This window comes from Cardiocondyla obscurior, linkage group LG06 (assembly GCF_019399895.1).
Source record: "Cardiocondyla obscurior isolate alpha-2009 linkage group LG06, Cobs3.1, whole genome shotgun sequence".
NCBI classification, from domain to species: Eukaryota; Metazoa; Arthropoda; class Insecta; order Hymenoptera; family Formicidae; genus Cardiocondyla; species Cardiocondyla obscurior.
Genome location: NC_091869.1, coordinates 3,531,055 through 3,549,899, shown reverse-complemented (window position 1 = coordinate 3,549,899; position 18,845 = coordinate 3,531,055). Strand labels below are relative to the sequence as shown.

Sequence of the window (18,845 nt, the reverse complement as noted above, 5' to 3'; positions counted from 1 at the left end):
CGTGATCGAGAACGGCTCGAATAAAGACGCGGCGCCAGTAAGCAACGCTGCGAATATCGGGAGTGCAAAATTATCCAACCAATGATCGTTCGTCGGGCTTCGTAATTTTAATCGTAAAAAATCGCCGCGATAACCCCCCGTCATTCCTTCGGTCGTTCGTCTTTCGAGTGATCGTGTTAGTGATAGTGGTTATGGTTATAAAAAAAAAGCAGAGCAGTGTAATATAGTGTCGAGTGATTTTGAGTGCTACGTTACGTAAGGATAATCCAGAATGCTGCCACAGAAAGAAGGAAGGAAGGAAGGAGGGAAGGAAGGAAATCAACCTACCGATCTAAAATAATCTAACCGAAAGCTACAAATGTAAGTGAACGTCGTAGATCATTCAATTGTAATTATAAAGAAATTATTATAATGACGCGTACAATTAAAATCTCTTGAAAAACTGTGCGCTTGATTTCTTATAGTATATTCAAAACATTAAGTTACTCTCGAGTGAGACGTTAGTCGGGGGAACGAAAGAAAGAAAGTAAAAAAAAAAAGAAAAAAAATAAAAAAATTAAGATTGATCTCGATCTTCAAAAAAATGTTGTCGATAACAACTGCTGGGTGTGTTTCATTTTTTCTTATCGTCCGCGCTACGGAGAGCACTGTACTTCGAGTGCTCCCTAAAATTTATAACCCTTCACGAGATTTCCCCAAAAGAGTAGTTTGCAATTTCGAGTGTCACGAGCACGTTTCACGCTGTATCTTTCATCGTTATCGGAATTTTTCACCGTGTTTATTTATTACTGAGACCGGATCTAACGTTAGTTGCTCGAGTTAACTCGCGAGAATGGTTCTTATCCGGGTACGTAAATGACCGATAACTCCCGCGGCTAATTCCGCCACCACTAAATCGCGATACTTTTTCTTCTAATCAGCGCGCGTTGTTAATGGCATTCTTAATAAAAACCCCGGTGTGCTTCGGCTGTCGTATTTATTTCTTACTTCCTACGACTCGGTGCGTCGTTCACGCGATACCAAGATACCACCGCGGGCGAAACATTCGGTATCCCGGCGAAGGAAGGGTTCGTTCTCCTTATTTGTCCGAGGAATTTCAATTTAGAACCACCGCTAACAAGGACTCAAGGTCCAATCCACGAAACCTATACCCATACAATCGCCTGCATTTCGCCATCGCATATCAAGAAAGCTTTTGTTGCAGCGGTTCTGCGCGCGCTTTGGAATTCGCGTCTGGCTGACGTATGAGAGATTCCGATATGACATTTATTATTCGGCTGGGCGTACTTAGTTGCGGGTCCCTGCCATTTCAATTTTTCGCTTCAATTTCTGCCGGGAATATTATTTATTGCCGATGTTGATAGTCTTGTCGCAATAATACATAGATGCAATTAACGTAATTAAGATTAAATTACACATATGATGTTCCACAGAGATTATATTTATTACATTTATTTATCGTACGTTTATTTATTGCAACTCTGATCAGTTGTTTTTTTTTTCCATTTTGTTTCTTTTTTTTTTTTTTTTTTTTGTTGCACTCGCGCATTGTTAATATTAGGTTCCTTTATTCATTTTTTATTTATATGTTTTTATAATATAAAAATATTAATTTTTGTTATACGGACGTATATATTTTTTTATAGCCCGGCGGCCTAATTCTGGAAATGGCAGAAATAGCTTGCACTACGTTCTATGAAAAACTAAAGCGCCTACAATTTTTTTATTTTTTTTTTTTTTCGGGACTCTCTAGGATTAAAGTCGGCTCGCACAATCGCCGGTAGTTTCGGAACTGAATGTTTATCCCGAAAATCAAACCTGAAGAATCGATCGAATGGAAAAAAGCGTCTATCCGCCTTCCCTCTCCCTCTATTCTTTCGCTACCCTCAAATGTTCCTCCGAGACGTGTAAGGGTGACGGTACAATATGAAATACTTATAAGGCGAGATCAAACCCTCGAAAAAGGGGAGAGAATTCATTTAGGCACGTCGAAAAACTTGTGCCTTTCTGCCAAATGAATGATGGTGAACATTAATCGAACTCCACGTCTTACGTGTTTCACGACGAAGCATGTATCTATATTACTTTGATCTATGACTAACGGGGCTATATACGTTTAATGCTAAACATGAGATACTGATTATGGATTCATATTTCTCTCTCTTTCTCTCCCCCTTTCTTCCTCTTTATCTCTTGAATTCATTTTACAAGTAGTTTCCGCGTATATTCTATCGCACGATATCCTAAATGTACATCCGGGCATACGTGTTCATCTCTCATACAGTCAACTACACTGTAGACGACGACTGTGGGTCCTCGCACTTTTCTCTCATCCTCGAGAGAAAAGACGAGCTGGCTGCCTCCTCGTCGCGTCGTAAGATATTCGTTCGAGTGGCCACGTCGCGTGTGTGCAAGGCGCGCTGCTGCAGGTACTACACGGTGCGGCTCGATGCTGATCGCGCGGAGCTTGACCCGCCGCCGAAGCGAGGAGAAGAGAGACGAGAAAGAGAGAGGGAGAGAGAGAGAGAGAGACCGAAGGGTGGAGGAACCTGTGTCCTCTTCTGGAGGATCGGGGGGTGGCGGACGAGATCGGCGTTTGCCAGCGTTAGTGCCGTAAGGTGGCACTCAAGAGCCTCGTACCATTCCCTAAATGACTGGCGACTGTCAGGCCCACGAGGCTTGAATTTAATACGCGAGAGATTTTGGCTCGTGATGTGCCAGCCGCTTTCCTCGCGTATATGCGTCGGTACATGCCTCATCCCTCGCGCTCGCCACGTACACCGACGTAAACGCGGCTCGGAGCAAGATACTCGTAGACGTAGGCGCGTTTAAACGCGCATTTTACACGCACGGCGGAGAGAGAGATCTACAAGCTTGCGCTTGTGTACAGCACGCATGTGCACGCGTGCACATTTACATACGTAGATAACGCGTACGTGTGTAATCGCGATGCGCCTTCGAGCGTGTCTCGCGAGCGTTTTTAGCGGAACGTGAGCTTTAAAAATGGTACCGCCGGTATCCCGGAGTGGCCGCGTCGTTTGTCACGGGAAATTTAGTGTCATTATCCCCTCTTGGCGAACGTCGACGACGACGACGACGACAATGACGACGACGACAACGAGGACGGCGCGTCGGAGAACGATTTTCGCGGTTATTGTTGCGGCCGGATGAAACGGAGGAGGGGTGCGTGTACGTAAGTGCACCCTGCGTATCTGCGTACATGCACGACGGTCTTAACGTCTTTATTTTTCAACCGCGTCGTCAAACGACGATTAAAAGCTAAACGTTCCCGATTATACGTACGTGTCTATTATTATGCGAGTATATCTATTATTTCCTTTGCCTGTCTCCGTGCGTAACAAACGAAAATTTGCAAACGACTCTGCGGACAAATTCGATTAACGCGATATAAATTTAACGTAGCTGTAACACTCGCGAATAAGAAATGCTAGACGTTCCCAAATTTGTCCCCGTTTATTAAATTTTCCTACAAATTGGTGTGTTCGAACTTTCTTGCTCCAAACGGGGAATGCTTCGAGAATCAGTATTATAAATACTTTTCATGTGCCCTTAATAATTCTATCAATATTCTTATACCGCTAAAAAATTTATCGCGAACGCTCCTCGGCGAGCAGCGTAGCGAGCGAAATGAACGCCGCTGTCAAAGATATATCTGTCGCGCGCGAAACAAATTCGAATTATTGACACTCGATGCAATCTTATCTTTTTTTATTTTTAAAAGGATGGTTCGTCTTTTCTGCAGGCGCCGCGTTGCAAATCGATCTAAAAGAGAGAGATAGAGAAAAAGAGAGAAAGACAGACGCGATTTTTCGAACAAAATATTTAACGCGCTCGGTTACATCGGAGTGGAGGCTATCACAGATAATTCTCGTATAGCCCGACGGATCGTCAGCTTATCGATCAAAATGTTATTAATTAAAAGACTCCATTTTATTTTTTATTTTTTTTTTCTTTTCCGGATAAATCGTTTACGTTGTTCGCCATCAAAGAGTGTGGCGCTACCGCAGAGAGAATCGAGCGCGGAGCGGCGCTGAAGCGTTGCAAAATGAAATAATATTGGACTTTATCTCCGGGGGATATCTTTCCCCTCTAAAGCCCATTCTTCGTTAATTCCGCGAGCTGCCCGTACGAGCCGAACGTAAGAAACATTTTCACGCTGCGCATTAATTATTTAATATCCGGGAGTAAGCCAGTCCCCTTTTGTAACTCGTTACCTGATTAATTCAAGTGGCGATATCTCGGCATGAATCGATAACCTGTTCGGATATTTTAATAATCTTTCATCGGGATGATTGTTTCGCGCGGATAATTATTATTGGCTTTCTCTCCAACAAATCGAAGCAGATTAACAACCACGTAGAGAAAAACAATTGCGGGAAGCGTAAACGTTTGCACACACGCGTAACATCCGGAGGGAGGATTTTCCTCCCCCCCCCCTCTGTTCGACGGGCATTTTTATTTTTTTCAATCACCTAACCGAGCGACGCCACTCCTTTGCGAGCCTCGGTCCCTCGTAAAAACTCTTCGAAACACGGAGACGGTCCATTTATACGTATTTGATTGCCGGGCTGTTTTAAGAGTGGACCGTTTACACAGAAGCACGAAATAAGCGTGGTATAACTACTAGGGAGAGGCAAGAAACTAGGTCAAGTAATGTCTCCGACGTTCTTTCCTCCTATCCTTCCTACCCCTCAACCCCCCCTTTTTTTTTCTTTTCCTAAAACGTTCTTGACTGTTCGCGCGCGCACTATGTTCTCTTAGCGTATAATAACTGGGCGCGCGCATCCCCGAACACGAAAGTTCGCTAATGTAGTCGGAATTTCCAATTCGCGGGCAAACTTTTTTTTGCCGCCGTTGCTCGTTAAAAAATTCCACGCCACAAACGTGCGAGCTGAATTTTTCATAAAAATATCTTCGCGAGCCTTCTTCGCGCGCGGCGGGTCTCCGCGGAGTTTGCCGGCGTCGTCGGCCTCGCCTGGGTCTCTCCCAGCTCAGGTTTTTATCTGCCACCCTTCCCGCCCATATCGCCGAAAAATTCTATATACGAACTTATGGTATCGGGCAAAATCCGCATGGATTCAAATATATTCCGATGGGATTTCTATCTGACTTTATCCGTTCTTATCCAGTTACCTACCTCTCGATACTATCCGATTTAATACGATACCTCTCGCGAAAGTGCGAGCACGCTTCTTTCGGGTGCGAGCCGATCCTCGTGCCTCCTCCTGACGCGTATCGTTAGTATCGTTATACGTTCGTAAAACGGCGAGGTATGTTTAATGCGTAATGTTCCACCCGCGTCTTACCTCGACCCTTTAATTTGTCAATACGTTTCCGGACAGGGCGCTTTTCCCCGAGCTTTAACCTACACCCGAATCCTTTCAGGAGTCGCGCCATTTATCATCGTATCCGAGATTAAGGGACGTGCGGGAACGCATGCGAGGTCGTAAGGTCCGAGAGTAAATGCGCGTCTCGATCTTCGGTCGGCGCCCCTTGATTTGTCAATATCCCCGACCGCCAGCGTCTCTCGCGGTTACCGAGGAGTCCGCGCGACGGGGGCCCGGCTTCGGACGCCGGCGATCCGTCGCGATTGCAACCGTAATTAAGCCCGGCATTTACGCGTCTCTCAAACCCATCGCCGCCGGCGTGTCTCGCCCGCTCGTGGCGCAAGTATCGTCCCACCCATCAGCAACGGTCCGCGCGTTCATTACCGAATCAATTCGTCGATCCGCGCGTTTACCCGAGAGCAGCGTACGGTGGAGGCGCCCTTGTCCTCGGGTACGGTACTGTCGGCCGGAAGGGGATGTTCGCGCGGATGGTGGGGTGTGAGCAGCTGGGGCGGCCTGGAGCCCGGAGTCGCGAGCCCGCGATATCTACCCCGCGCTGGGTCTGGGTTTGGCCGGGTCGCGACGGTGGTGGCGGCAACGTGGTGGAGGGTGGCGCGACGGGGTGGTGGTAGCGGCGGGTGCTGCGCAAGCAGCGACGACGGCAAAGGTGGCAGAGGTGAGCGAAAGCGAGCCGGAGAGCGTAGTGAACTAACAACCGAGCGAGCGAGCGAGCGCGAGACCACCGGGCTTGGCGAGCCACCCCCGTTCTACCGTCGACCACCCCTACCGTGATAATGCGCCGCTCTTTGCCCCGCGTCATCCCCTCGTTCGCCGTCACTACCTTCTCCGCCTTCTCCTCCACGTTCTCCTCTACCGCTGCTATCGCCGCCGCCGCCGCCGCCGTCGCCGCATCCGACTCCTACATACCCTTCTCCAACTCCCCCGATGCGTTTTGGCCGCCCCGTTCGGTCCGCTACCACTGCGTTCGTCCGTTCGTACGTTCGTGTATCCCCGGCCGAGACAGCTCGTGCAGAGTGCTCGCAAACATCTGCGAGACCCGTGTCGCGCACGGCTCTACACGGAAAATACAGAGAGGGCTCGATCGCACCCTCGTCTCTCGCGAACGCGGCCTTTCGAGGATTCGCGTCCCAAGTTATCGTAAGAGCGCGAACAGGTCTCCGCGAGCCTCTGATCTCACCTTCGCCCCTCACCTATTTCTAGTTTAATAAGCTGCCGGCCGGCCGAACGGAAAAAAAAAAAAAAAAAAAAAAAAAAAAAGGAGGCACCCACTCGTCCGGGGTGACAGCGGCGAGCAGGAAGGGCTCGTTCGCGTCGCGGAACCCTGGGATATCAGATTTGTTCGCTGGTGTCGGAGTTAGTTAACCGCGCGACGTGCACGACCCTTGCGCGAGAGACACGCGTTCACCGGGTGAAAAGAGTCCGGTGTTGTGGACGGACTGCGCCGCTGGACCAAGCAGCTCCGCGAGGAGACGACGATGTTCGTACGGCCGATATCGCCGCCACCGACGACAACAACGACGACAACGATTACGACGACGACGTACGGCCGGTATGGCGTGAAAAGCGACGACGGCCACGGGAAATTGTGCGCGCAGTGAATTTACGCGTGCTACGCGTTATACTTCGCTCATCGTCAGCGACCACGAAACTGCGTGCGTGTGGATGCGTGCGTACGTACGTGCGTGCGTACGTGCGTGCGTGCGTGTGCGCTCGTCGCGGCCGGGAGGCACGCGTGGACCGGCTCGTTGCCGTTGCTCGCGCGAGACCGATCCCCTTGGTACACCTAAGTGTGGCGTTCAACGTGGCTGATCCTTGGACATGTAAGTAACACGGCGCCGCGGTCATCGGTTCGCGATTAAAGGTGCACCGACCACCAGCGGCGCGAGAACCCATCCCCCTTTTCATCCCCCGAACGTGCAGCTGGCCGCGCGCGCGACGTGCTCGCCTTTGTTTGCCCTTCCGCGCGCCCCTTCAGGGCCGAATGCGGAACGGAGGATTACGCAGCCGGGATCGCGAGTACACGATCGAACTCAGATCCCATAAAGGGTTCGCAAATCCTGCGGTAACCGACGCATGCTTTAATGTAATTACATATCATCGAAAATCCAACGAGATCCGCTTATACCGTTTCTGCATGCTCTATATCAGAAGCACGACGAGCGCAAAATTATCTTAAAATTACTGTAATTAGTACATCCGCGAAATGAGTCGGGAGATAAGACAGCACGCCAGCGGACTCGATTCGTGCTACGTAGCGAATGATATATATATCGCACAGAAATAAATCTCGTAACTTTTCCGTCGAAGATTACGAGCGCAAAAAGTTCAATCGGAAGTCCGCGCCCGGCCAATCTACGCGGGCTGGGGAAAATCCGTTCAGCGTGACGCAACGCAAGGGCTCCGGCGCGCGTCTTAATACTTCGTGCCGTGTTGTGCACGGGCGCGAAGGTCCCGTGGCATGCGAATTGGGTGAGAAGAGATCGATTTCTTTGACGGACGCGACGTGTGATACTGACGGAACTCGAGCATGCGAGTAAACACTCGAGCGAGGCTGCGTGTGCCGCGGGGAGAGAAAGGGTTGGCGGCCACGGAGACGCGCGGGGTCGAGCGAGGGTAGGGTGCGCGACGAGATAGGACGAGCGATAGGGCGGTCTGCTCCGGGGAAAAGAATTCGATGTAATCGCCCTGAGCTGTTCTCGAGAGCTCGGGAGCTCGGCGCGGCCTGAGGCGGGGTGGCTTTTGCGGGCTGCGGAGACGGGTTTCCTTCTCCAGATCCTTTCTCGCCGCAGGGGAAACGTGCGCCCCGTCGCGAAAGATTGAAGGAATCCGGGGAGATTTGTCAGGCATCGTCCACGTAAGAAAGATTTCGGCTTCGACGTCGCGCTACACGCTCGATAGCGAATTTTATTCGGCAACTTCTATCTACATGCTTTACGGTTTATAGCGTACCGGCGGCTTTCCGATAGCTTAATCGATGACGATTTGACGTTATCCTGTATATATATTTCTCACGACGATAACGCGAATAGTTTTTTTTTTTTTTTTTCTAAAGTCTCCGCACAACATTTTAACGTTGTACTTTTTTTTTGTGGTATGCGGAAACCAAATGTAAAAATTATACTCACGTATTTTTAAAAGATGTACCTAAATTTATATCGTTTTATGTAACAGTCGTTACAGGCCCAGAGCTAGTCGTACAAAATGAAACATTGTTAACGGTAGAAGCCCGACTCTCCATGGTTTGTAAGACGGTAAATGTTGAAGTAGGTTTTTCTTTTTTATCAGAGAACACAGTTCATATGTTACTTTTGTGCAAGAGAAAATTATAATCTTACTGCTTGTGCTTTGTACGCGTGTACGTGCCGCAATTCCCTTAAGTGATATATGTAGCAAATTATAAAATATTAATTTTCCTAAAGTACTTTCGTAAGACAGGTGCTTCTAAAATTTTAACGTTCGATTTTTGCTGGATTTATCGTTTATTTCTTTTGTACGCAAACTTCTAGAGCACATAATAAATCTTTATTATTTTATATAAATCTCTCTCTTTCTCTTTCTCTCTCTCTTTCTCTCTCTCTTTTGTAGTCGTGATCAGGACCGGATGGCATTGGCAGGAAACCAACCATTGATCGGTATAAATTCGGATAGAATTTGTTCTCGGATGTATCTCTTTTAACATAGCCTGTCAATTCTCCGTCAGTTTCTGCTTAGTCTTATAAGAAAAATGTACGAATTTGCTTGGAGAAAAAGAATATATATGCTTTAAAAAAAAAAAAAAAAATTAAAAAAGAAAAAGAAATATGTATAACGCAAAAGAGAAGTCTCGCGTCGAATAAAGACGAGAAATTCGACGTAATGCCGAACCGCGGGGATAAATCTCGAAACGAGTACAATTTCAAGAAAGAGAAATGCCATGTGGTACACACACGCAAGATGTTAACTTAAGTTATATGCCCATAATAGTCCGTTCTAGCTGTGGCAAAGCGCGCCGCTTAACGTCCATTATATCCGTGTTTATTTTTACTAAATACATAATCCAATTAGATCCATCGTGCATGATATTACGCTCGCAATTCATTATCGTGAAATTAATACTGTATCGTATTCTATTATTGGCGTCATCTATTACATCTATTAATTCCCGTCTATTGCCACAAACGAACAGACATAAAATAGAACGGGCGTCAAATAGCGCTGGCATTAATTACTAATGCGGTGGTTAATTCGGGATTTTTCGTTTCTCTTTGTCAAGCCGGGGACCATACGGGTTACCACCGACGCCGGGCGGGGTAAAAATAATCGTGTTATCTCCTATGCACGTCCGCGATTAGTTTGAAACGCAATTCACTCGGGACCGTCTTCGCGAACTTTACTCTCAATCGCGATAATAAACGCAACGTGCACGCCGACCCGGCTGCTCGGGGAACGTTGCGCCCAACGTGCGCGTTTAACTCCCCGGGTTTAGATAGAGAACACAGTTTCCATTCATCAAACAGCGAAATCCAACAAATATGTGCGGTCGTTAGTAAGCACTCCTGGAAAGTGCCGTCTAATGCGCTTTTCGGTTGGTCCGGCAAGCGAGAGATCGGCGCGTATAACGCTTCCCAATCGATCGAATTCATCTCAGCCGGATGATCGCGCGCGCCGTCGATCATCGCCGGTGCAAAAAGCCAACTCTAAAACCCTCTGAGCCTTAAATATATCTGCCGAAAGCTGCCGGTCACCCTCTCTCGCCCCCGAACTTTCCAATTTCGGTGCATTTTGTCACCGCAGTTATAAATCTTATGGAATTGTCTAAAATACGCGAAGAAAATCCTTCTTTTTTTTTCTCTCTCTCTTTTTTTTTTCCTTCCTATATTTATTTCTTCTGACGATACGATAAAAGCCAGGGTGCACGTTCTATCCGCCGATCTCGAGCGGAATTACATACATTTATGAATAATTTTCCTGCAGCATCGTTCAGCGCACTTTACGTACGCGCGCTACGTAACCCGACAATTCGTTTCGATTGTTTTCCTTTTTCGCGGGATCAACATCTCAGATCAGAAAGAATTTATCTCGCACCGTGCACCGCACATAAGAACGAGGTATTCGCGAGATGTGTCTTTCGAGAACAGGATGTACAAGGAAACGAGCGATTCTGGTAACAGTGACACGAGATCGATCGCCCGCTTCCGAAATACTTCGAGCTGTCCAGATCCAGCGCGCGTATTTGGTTTCCTACACGTGAAGTTGAAATAATTCATATCGTAATTCAAAGTGTATTAAAAGGCGATTGTTATTTATGTAAAACGTAGGATTGCAGAAGTTAATTAATTAATCGTGTACAATAAACAATCATTCGGTCCTTTTAATTCGTTAATTTTAAACGCATACGTAATGAGTGAGTAATGTTAAGTAATGTTAAATAACATTTATTAATTATTACTATTAAAAAGGTATTACAGCAAATTTCGCGTTTGAAAATTATTATTGTGCAAATTGAGAATTATCGTTACGAGAGTGCGGTAATTATCCCGATAAAGCGAGACAATTCTAATTTTAATTACAAGCTAATTTTTAAACGCACGTGTTTACGTGCCGGGATAAATGTTTTATTTCCTTTCTTTTTTTTTCTTTTTTTTTCTTTCTTACCTTCAAATGCGGCGAGCCCGCTATTATCAGGAAGGAATTTCTCTGTGAAATTTACAACCGTAATCTAGGCGATTATAAAGTATCGCTTGTGACAAATCTAAAGCGAGAGAGCCGTCTGTCGATGGCGTGCGCGAAATGTTAATTCCAATTTCTTTCCTCCCTTTCAGAATTCCACTGGCCCGTTACATCAAAATCTGTTTTCACTGACGTATATATTACGAAAGTTTGGAAACTAGCGCAGTTTCATTTATGAAGTGCAGTTTGCGCGTACAACAATTTAGGAGTACGGATTCATAAGCGTTCAGAACGTAAATGCGTTAGATTAAATTTCGCCGTTTGTTTTAGGGATATGTTCGGAAAGATTCATTTACGGCTTAATTTGACGTATTACGGACATTGTCGCAATATTGCGTTATAACTTATATATAAATCCAACTGCAGGAAAACTCGCGACTTCTCACGTGTGAATTCGTCCTAATGGGAAACGGCTCGTCGCTCTCGATATGCGCACAATCAAATAATCTGACGAGCGGAAGCAACGTTACCGGGGGGTTGGCTCAAGTTCGTGATCTTATGCCAGTCTGATAGTTAACTACGACCTGGAAGTAACTAGTTAGTGTACAGGGCAAGGGGGTTCAATGTTCGTCGATCTTACGCGTCGCACCATCAGGCAACAGTTAGCATACACGTCGCTCGTGTCTTATTAATGAAGTTGTAACAACGTGCTCCCGGAGCAGTTTCGCCCGAGAAAAAAAAACCCTTGAAACTTTTTATTATTCTTTTTTTTACACGGTTTAATTTATTCTATTTTTTTACACGGTTTAATAAATTTTATTTGGTTTTATTTAACATCTGTGAGTCTACTACGAACACTTAGTGATATCGCCAGATCGTTAGAACGTAGGAAGCGAAACTTAGATCGATTTGCCCCATTTCGAGTGGTGTCTAATCAAGAAGTCGACCCTACGACTGAATAGTAGTCGCGCAACTTGCAGAATCGAATGCCTACTCTATATCCATTAGCTTGCAGCGATGCGCGACGCGAGTAATGCAGATTTTGATTCCACGGAATCCGACGGTGTATTTGTAATGTAAATTAATACGGATCGAGGAACGCGAAGTGTGCAAAACCGATGACGTTTATCTCGTATTGTTACAGTGCCCTTTTTTTTTCCTACCACTGACTCGCGAAAGATCTCGGCACGGTTTATTCGCGAGGGGTTTTTATATATTTTTTTTTATTTATTTTTTATTTTATTATTATTTTTTTTTTTTTTAATGGAAGGGTCAAATTCATCCACTCGTAAAAAAAAAAAAAAAAAAAAAAGAGAGAGAGAGAAAGAAGAAAGAAATTCACGTTTATGTAGCCATGCAGCGCTTTTGAACTAACGTTCAGTTAACGCCACACACGAGAATGTTTATTAAATCGTTGAAACAGATACGATTTGTTCTGCACTGATAACTCAAGCATATTTCGTTCTCAAAGTCCCGTTCTGTTTCGTTAAAATTTATATTCCCCCTATAATCACTGCCACGCATTAAGATTATCAGGACTTTAATGGGTTTTATATCCTACATTAGACGGAGGAGAAATTAGAAAATGAAATGAAAAACGTGGTGAACTTAGCGTATAAAAATACGAAGGATAACAGGAAAAATTTTTCATATATCCTTAATGGGCTCACTGGCAAAGCGTTACGCGTAATTTCCATTTACGTGGCGCGCTGCGCACACATGGGAGGTACTCGGCTCTGATTATTTTCGTGTACGGCGCACAGCCTCCGACGAAAAGATCGAGAATTAATCCCGACATCACGTTTCTGCTGGAGCCGAGCGACGGCGTTTCGAGGCGCGACATAACGTAAATCGCGACAGATTTCTCCGGGCGACGGGGTTTACGCTCGTTCCGCTCCGCTCGGGGCGACGTGGCCGTCGTCATCGTTTCCGAGCACTGTTTTTCAAATCCGAGGGACGGGAGGGCAGTCGGTTTAACGGCAATCCGACGAGTATAATCCCGCAGAGGGCGAGAGAAAGAGAGAGGGAGATAGGTGGAGACGAGGAGGGCGAATTTTGTCAAATCGATTTCGCATCGCGGAATAGTGAGCCACGCGAATCGCGAATTTCTAAAAGGCAATCCGGCCAATTACGAAAACGCGCTGAGCGACACTGTTCGCCGCTCCGGCAACGGGCTAATGCAAATTTCGGTTTGTCGAAAGCTGCGAGTAAAGCCGTAATGCAAATCGGTGCAAATTAATGCGGATCGTAGGTGAAACCGACAGGCCGATAAAGTTTTAAATTGCGCCGCCGATGGAGCGGACGATCCAGACTGCCGCGCGTCGCTTTATATCCTTTTTCGCGTGTAACGCTTGACTAAACAGGATGGTAATACCACTTATATTGCACGCGACCCGGCGCCGTGTACATTCCTGCAAGTAATTACAAGGATTTCGTGTACGCTTTCCATTACGGCGTCGTATACTCGAAAAAAAGTTCAAGCTACACACAAGCGCCGTAAGTTCTTACGTGAAAGAGTTCACCAAGCGCGACGTTTAAGCGCGCTCACTGCACCCTTGACAGCCATTTTTCGCCTTTATGCATAGTGCTACGGGAGGATCCGGCCAGATTTTGGACACATAATATTCACGCTATTCTAACGAGAAAATTGCCGAGCAAAATTCGTCGTTCCGGTAAAAAAAAAAGAAAAAAAAAAAGATTTTGATAAAAGAGCCCTTTTTTCGTAACTTTATTTACGTTAGTTGCGCGCCCTGTTAGTTCTATGAAAGCATTTTCAGAAATTAAAAGTAAGGGGTAATTGCGTTTTTTGTTTGAATAAACGGTACAAACCTGAAATATTTAAATATGTAAAGTAATTAAATGTTTAATTTTTTTTATATTTTATATTTTTATATATTTTTTTTTTTATTCGAACGAATTACTTGAATGAAAAACTTAGAGAGTTGTTACTGAGGTATACGTATAAAATTTTTTTAACGGCATTTCGTCGAATGTACACGTGTAACAGTTAGACTGTTCCTCTATCGGTTTACTGCCAGGTAAATGTGTGGTAATTTGATTTTTACACATTGTGATCGTATCACGAACGAACGTCGGCACAATAGAGAAAAGAGTTATTTCATTGTACAGTGGTAAATGGCAGTAAATGAGTAAATCGTTTCGTAAATAGATAAACCAGTTCCGTGAAATGAGCCCGAGATCGATCGTCTCGTCGAGCGTGCAACGTCTCGCGAAAAACGCGCATAATCAAATTTACGAGCAACAATCTCGGGGAAGAGTTGACGAGCGTCAAAAGGAGCGGAGGATTACGTAGAACAGCAGTATTGTTTGCTCTCACTTTACCCTTTAAAACAGACATAGCGAAGAGAGAGAGAGAGAGAGAGAGGAAGTTTGCCAGTTACCATTTGATTTCTACCCGTTACATTTTACGAGTGAAAAATTTACAGAAATTTGCGCGTCTCTCTATTGATTTTACGGATAGAACGGGGAGGGGCCGCATGATCGAATCTCCAAGATTTGCTTTTAAACATTCAAGTAGTACTCAGTCAGGTAGGGGGGAAGAGGGGGAGGAAAAAGAGGAGGGGGAGGAAGGGGTCAAAGCGAGAATAGCGAGGAGCGTTTCTTTACGATCGGTGATTCGCGGAGTCGTAAAGCGTAACGATTTGATTAGCTTCCTTTGGGATTTACATTTTACGTGCGGGCGCGACGACGCCGGCCAGAAGAAAGAGCGAGGTTGCGCGGTATCGCGATCGGGATAATAAATCATCGTGGCCTAAGCCGCACGTTAGCATCCCGCAATCTTTAATCGGGCGCAAGGAAAATATTTAGCGAATAAATTTAGATTAAAGACCCCGCAATGCTATCGCTAATAGCCGTCACCGCGAAAATCGTTAATCAGCGTTCACGTCTACGTCGTCGCTTTGATTAGCCTTCCCCAGACGTTTTCACCGTGGCCACATATTGCAAACGGGATCACGGGATTAACATATACAAACTGACGTGACGATGACGGCGGGACCGTAGGCGGTCAATTACTCTCGTCTCTCGTTCCTGGCATTAACGGAATGCCAACAAAGAGACACTCTTCGCGTTCGTTCGGTCGCGTCGTAAATAATTAACGCGCTCTTCGCGGTTCCTCGCGTCAGCGTGTCGCAATGTTTCTTTCTTATTTTTTTTTAATCTTCTTTTTATTTTATTTTATTTTATTTTTTTTAAGCGATTAAGGGATTTCAAAAACTGGACACCTGTATCCTCTTTCACGGCGATCCTGCATTCTTGTCCGTGGACTTGCAGGACGGCAAAGCTCCCTATCTGTAAACGGACGATATACAGTCGTATACACGTGTTTCGGTCCCGCAAATCCGGAATCCCCCGATCGAAGCGTAGCGCACGGCTGGACCGCGGTGTAAAATCTTCTCGCCTTCATCCCGCGGTCTCGTCGAACCTGTCCGCTACACAACGGATTCTCGTAGGCGAATGGCAGTCTATTACGGCGCGCGTAATCGACCGCTCCAATGGGCACGATTGTCACGGCTGACAGCCGACTCGAATCGAATCATCTCGGGCAGATAAGGCGATTGAGACGGTTTTGCGCGTCGTTCGCGCGCGAACAAGCTATCTGTGTACTACCCCTGTACACCGCAACTCGGACGCGCTTGGTTTGCAACGACGTATTTCGCATTCGTATCTTCGATCCCGATATTTCGCGATAAGATCGCGTTTCAGTTGTCCGACGAAATTAAAAAAAAAAACGCAAACGATAGCTCCGGCGTTATAATTGTATTCGAAATTTATCTGATTATTAATCTACTTCGTTATTTTTTCTATTATCGCGAGATAAAAAAATTGGGGAGAATAAAGAAAGACGAAAACCGACCGTCGCGGTAGTGCGTGTGTTGACATCTGGCCAGCAGGCCTCGCGCTCTAAGTTCGCATGATGAGGGACGCGCGGATCGCGGTCGGCAGGAACCGGTTTGCCCAGCGATTTCGGCAGTCGAGCGAGCTTTGCGTAAGGTCAAAACACAACAGTAAACAAGTACGCGGCGAAAAACGTTTCTATATTTAGATACATGGTCCGCGCTGAACAGTGAATAGAAGACCGATACTAAACAGATTTTGTTTTTTCTTTTTAAATGACAACTTTACTTTTCTGAAATAGTACCAAGTCTGCGCGATCTAACGTCTAGCAGCAAAATCAGATTTGCTAGATAAATTTCTACTCGCGACGTTTATATTGTTGAAAAAAATTTTTGCAAAAGTATTAAAAATTCTTTTTTTTTTTAATTTTTTTTTTTTTTTTTTTTTTTAATTTTTTTTTAGTATGTGAGCAGTTATTGATAGATGACACAAGCATCCATCAATATAATAATTCTTTTGAAAATTTTTCAAATACCAAGTCCGAAAGATGTAACCGCGCGCATAAACATATTATTCAAATCTTTTATGAAGTGCGTGGCAGCGCGATTTCTACTATAATTTTTTTTCGTTCATTGTAAACGAGAGCTATTCGTCCGGCCGTCCCCAAGCCATTCGCACACCGCAGGCGAGAACGCGACGCCGCGGTCCTTCGTGCTGCGCTATTATGCAAATGAGATTTATCTAAAAATAGGGAAAAACGCGGCGAGAGGAAGAGGACGCGATCTCAATTTTACTGGCGCTACGGTGTCCGTGCGAAAACGGGGTCGACGTAATTTTAACAGAGCGCTCTCTCGTGTGTTTTGGGTAAGCGCTCGCGCGCCGCGAGATAAACCGCGTTGCCGCGATGCTAATTAAAAAAACGCCGCGGTTATTACGCGTCATTGTTGCCGACGCGTTGCGTTGCGCGCGCGTACTGTCCACGCTCTCGCATTTGCACGAGCGATTCGTTGAGAACAATTGACCGAATCGCGATTGACGTTGAAAGACAATTGGGTTACGGATAAAATATAAATAAAATATTGGCGAGCAGATCCCCATGATGGGGCGATTGACAGAGCCTGGAAACTCGACGAAAAATAATTCATCGTTTTGATAAATAATTGCTCGTCGAACTTTCCCAGATTTTCACCACGAGAGATAGAGATAGAGAGATAGAGATAGAGAAAGAGAGAGTAGGAAGGAAAGAGTGAGAGACGAGGAAGAGAGATTTCGCTGTCACGGAACACTGAATTTTTCTACGGTTGAATTATTTGGAATAATCCATGAGTTTTGTATGCTCTCGCGCTCTTGCGGTTTTGCCACGATAACGAAGTCTTCGTAGAATTTCGTGCGGAATTTGAATCGCCAATTACCATAATGCCGTAGATAGGACGTCAGTCTATCGACGATCAGTCAGTCGAGCAGATTTTAAATATACGTTAACGATAATGCGCTTTACCGCGGCTTTTCAGGCCCGGTATAAAAAAGGGAACAACGCGACCGCCAGTTCTTTCTCTATCGAGTTTTAGGAACTCCGCGAGCAACGATTAATAAACGTTAGCAACAACGTCTGATCGAGCTTCGAGCCAATCGTTAATTTACATACCCGTATTGCGAATTTGCAATCGAAGAATAATGCTTTTTGCGTTATCTATCACCGGTGTATATAAATAGTCCTCGCGCGGCAGTCTAACTTATCTCCGAGACGCTCTGTTTGAATTAGATTCAGATCTGCTCGCGCGCAATCCTCGCTCCACTTCCTCGAAGACACCGGCAGCTACTTTAGCGACAACTAATGCCAGTTCGACAGTTGGAGATCGATGAGGATGTAAAAGTATCGTCGTCGGTCCACGTTTCGGAAAAAGAATAATTTCGCCGGGCCGCACGTATACGGTGAGGACGGTGATAAATCATTGCGTCGCTCGATCCTCGCGGAGAATAAGGGAAGCCACCGCCGTCGCCGATCCGCATCCTCGTCCCCGCGAATTTTTCGCACAAGCGAGCACAGACAGCCGGCCCGGGCCCTTTACCCACCCCGTCATTGTAATTAGATATCCGAGCACGATGAATAACGATACTGAAATATCCATATTTTCCCTTCGTCCTCGTCGTTTCTTTCTCCTCGCGCGCTTCACTTCCTCTTTCTTTTTTTTCTTCATCCCGCTCTTTTTCCTTTTTTTTTTTTTTAACCCCTTCTCCTGTCTTTTTTATATATTTTTTTTTCCTTCCTGTGCGCGCCACTTCCCTGCCGGCGCGGCTCCCGATACGCTCGGTAAACCGAGATACAAAGTCCACTCACGTTTCCCGGGGAAACCGGGAGAGACGCCGAGGAGAGGCGAGACTCCTCGAAAGGAACCCGAGAAAGTATCCCGTATTAAATTACAGACGAGAGGCGTAAATCTTTACGGAGTGAAAACTCCAACTCGCGCCGAAGTTTTAGTTTTTTAACTTCAGCGAGACGGCCTTGTATAATGAACCACCGGGCATCGGCGCAAAGATATATTGTACCCCGAGCGTACCGGGACGCGCTCGGATTTAAAAGACTGAGGAATCTTCCGCCAGAAGGACCGCTTTGGCAATGCATTGTACGCTCTCTTTCAATGCGTACATATTTTTATTTTTTAGTTTTTTTAGCTTCTTTTTTTTAAAATATTTTTTTCTCTATTTTTAAATGGTGGATATAGGCCAGCCGTACCGCTTAATAAGCTCGTAATCTTAAAAAAGTAAGACGGAAATACCTGCGCCCACGCAAGATATCTGATTACTCCTCGCTCAAGTTGGTTGAATTATTCAGAATTACTATGCCCTCTCTTTTACTTTCCGCATACATAAAAATAAATCATTGCGAAATAAATTTTTCTTCTATTTTTTTAATAAAAAAAATTAATAAACAAAATATTACACCAACAAAGAACTGAATTATTTATTTAA

At 45.5% G+C, this 18,845-nt stretch overlaps 1 protein-coding gene across 2 annotated transcripts in view; it reads left to right on the top strand.

Moving 5' to 3' along the window:
* Positions 1 to 275: 275 nt before the first annotated feature.
* Positions 276 to 18,845, top strand: part of LOC139103306 (uncharacterized) — a 63,006-nt gene continuing 44,436 nt past the window's right edge. The window contains exon 1 of one of the 2 annotated variants that reach the window (XM_070657829.1): positions 276 to 360. The gene's annotated coding sequence lies outside the window, so the exon portion shown is untranslated. Of the gene's footprint in view, positions 361 to 5,906; positions 7,190 to 18,845 lie in introns of those variants that run through there. The other variant, XM_070657828.1, reaches the window with a different exon arrangement.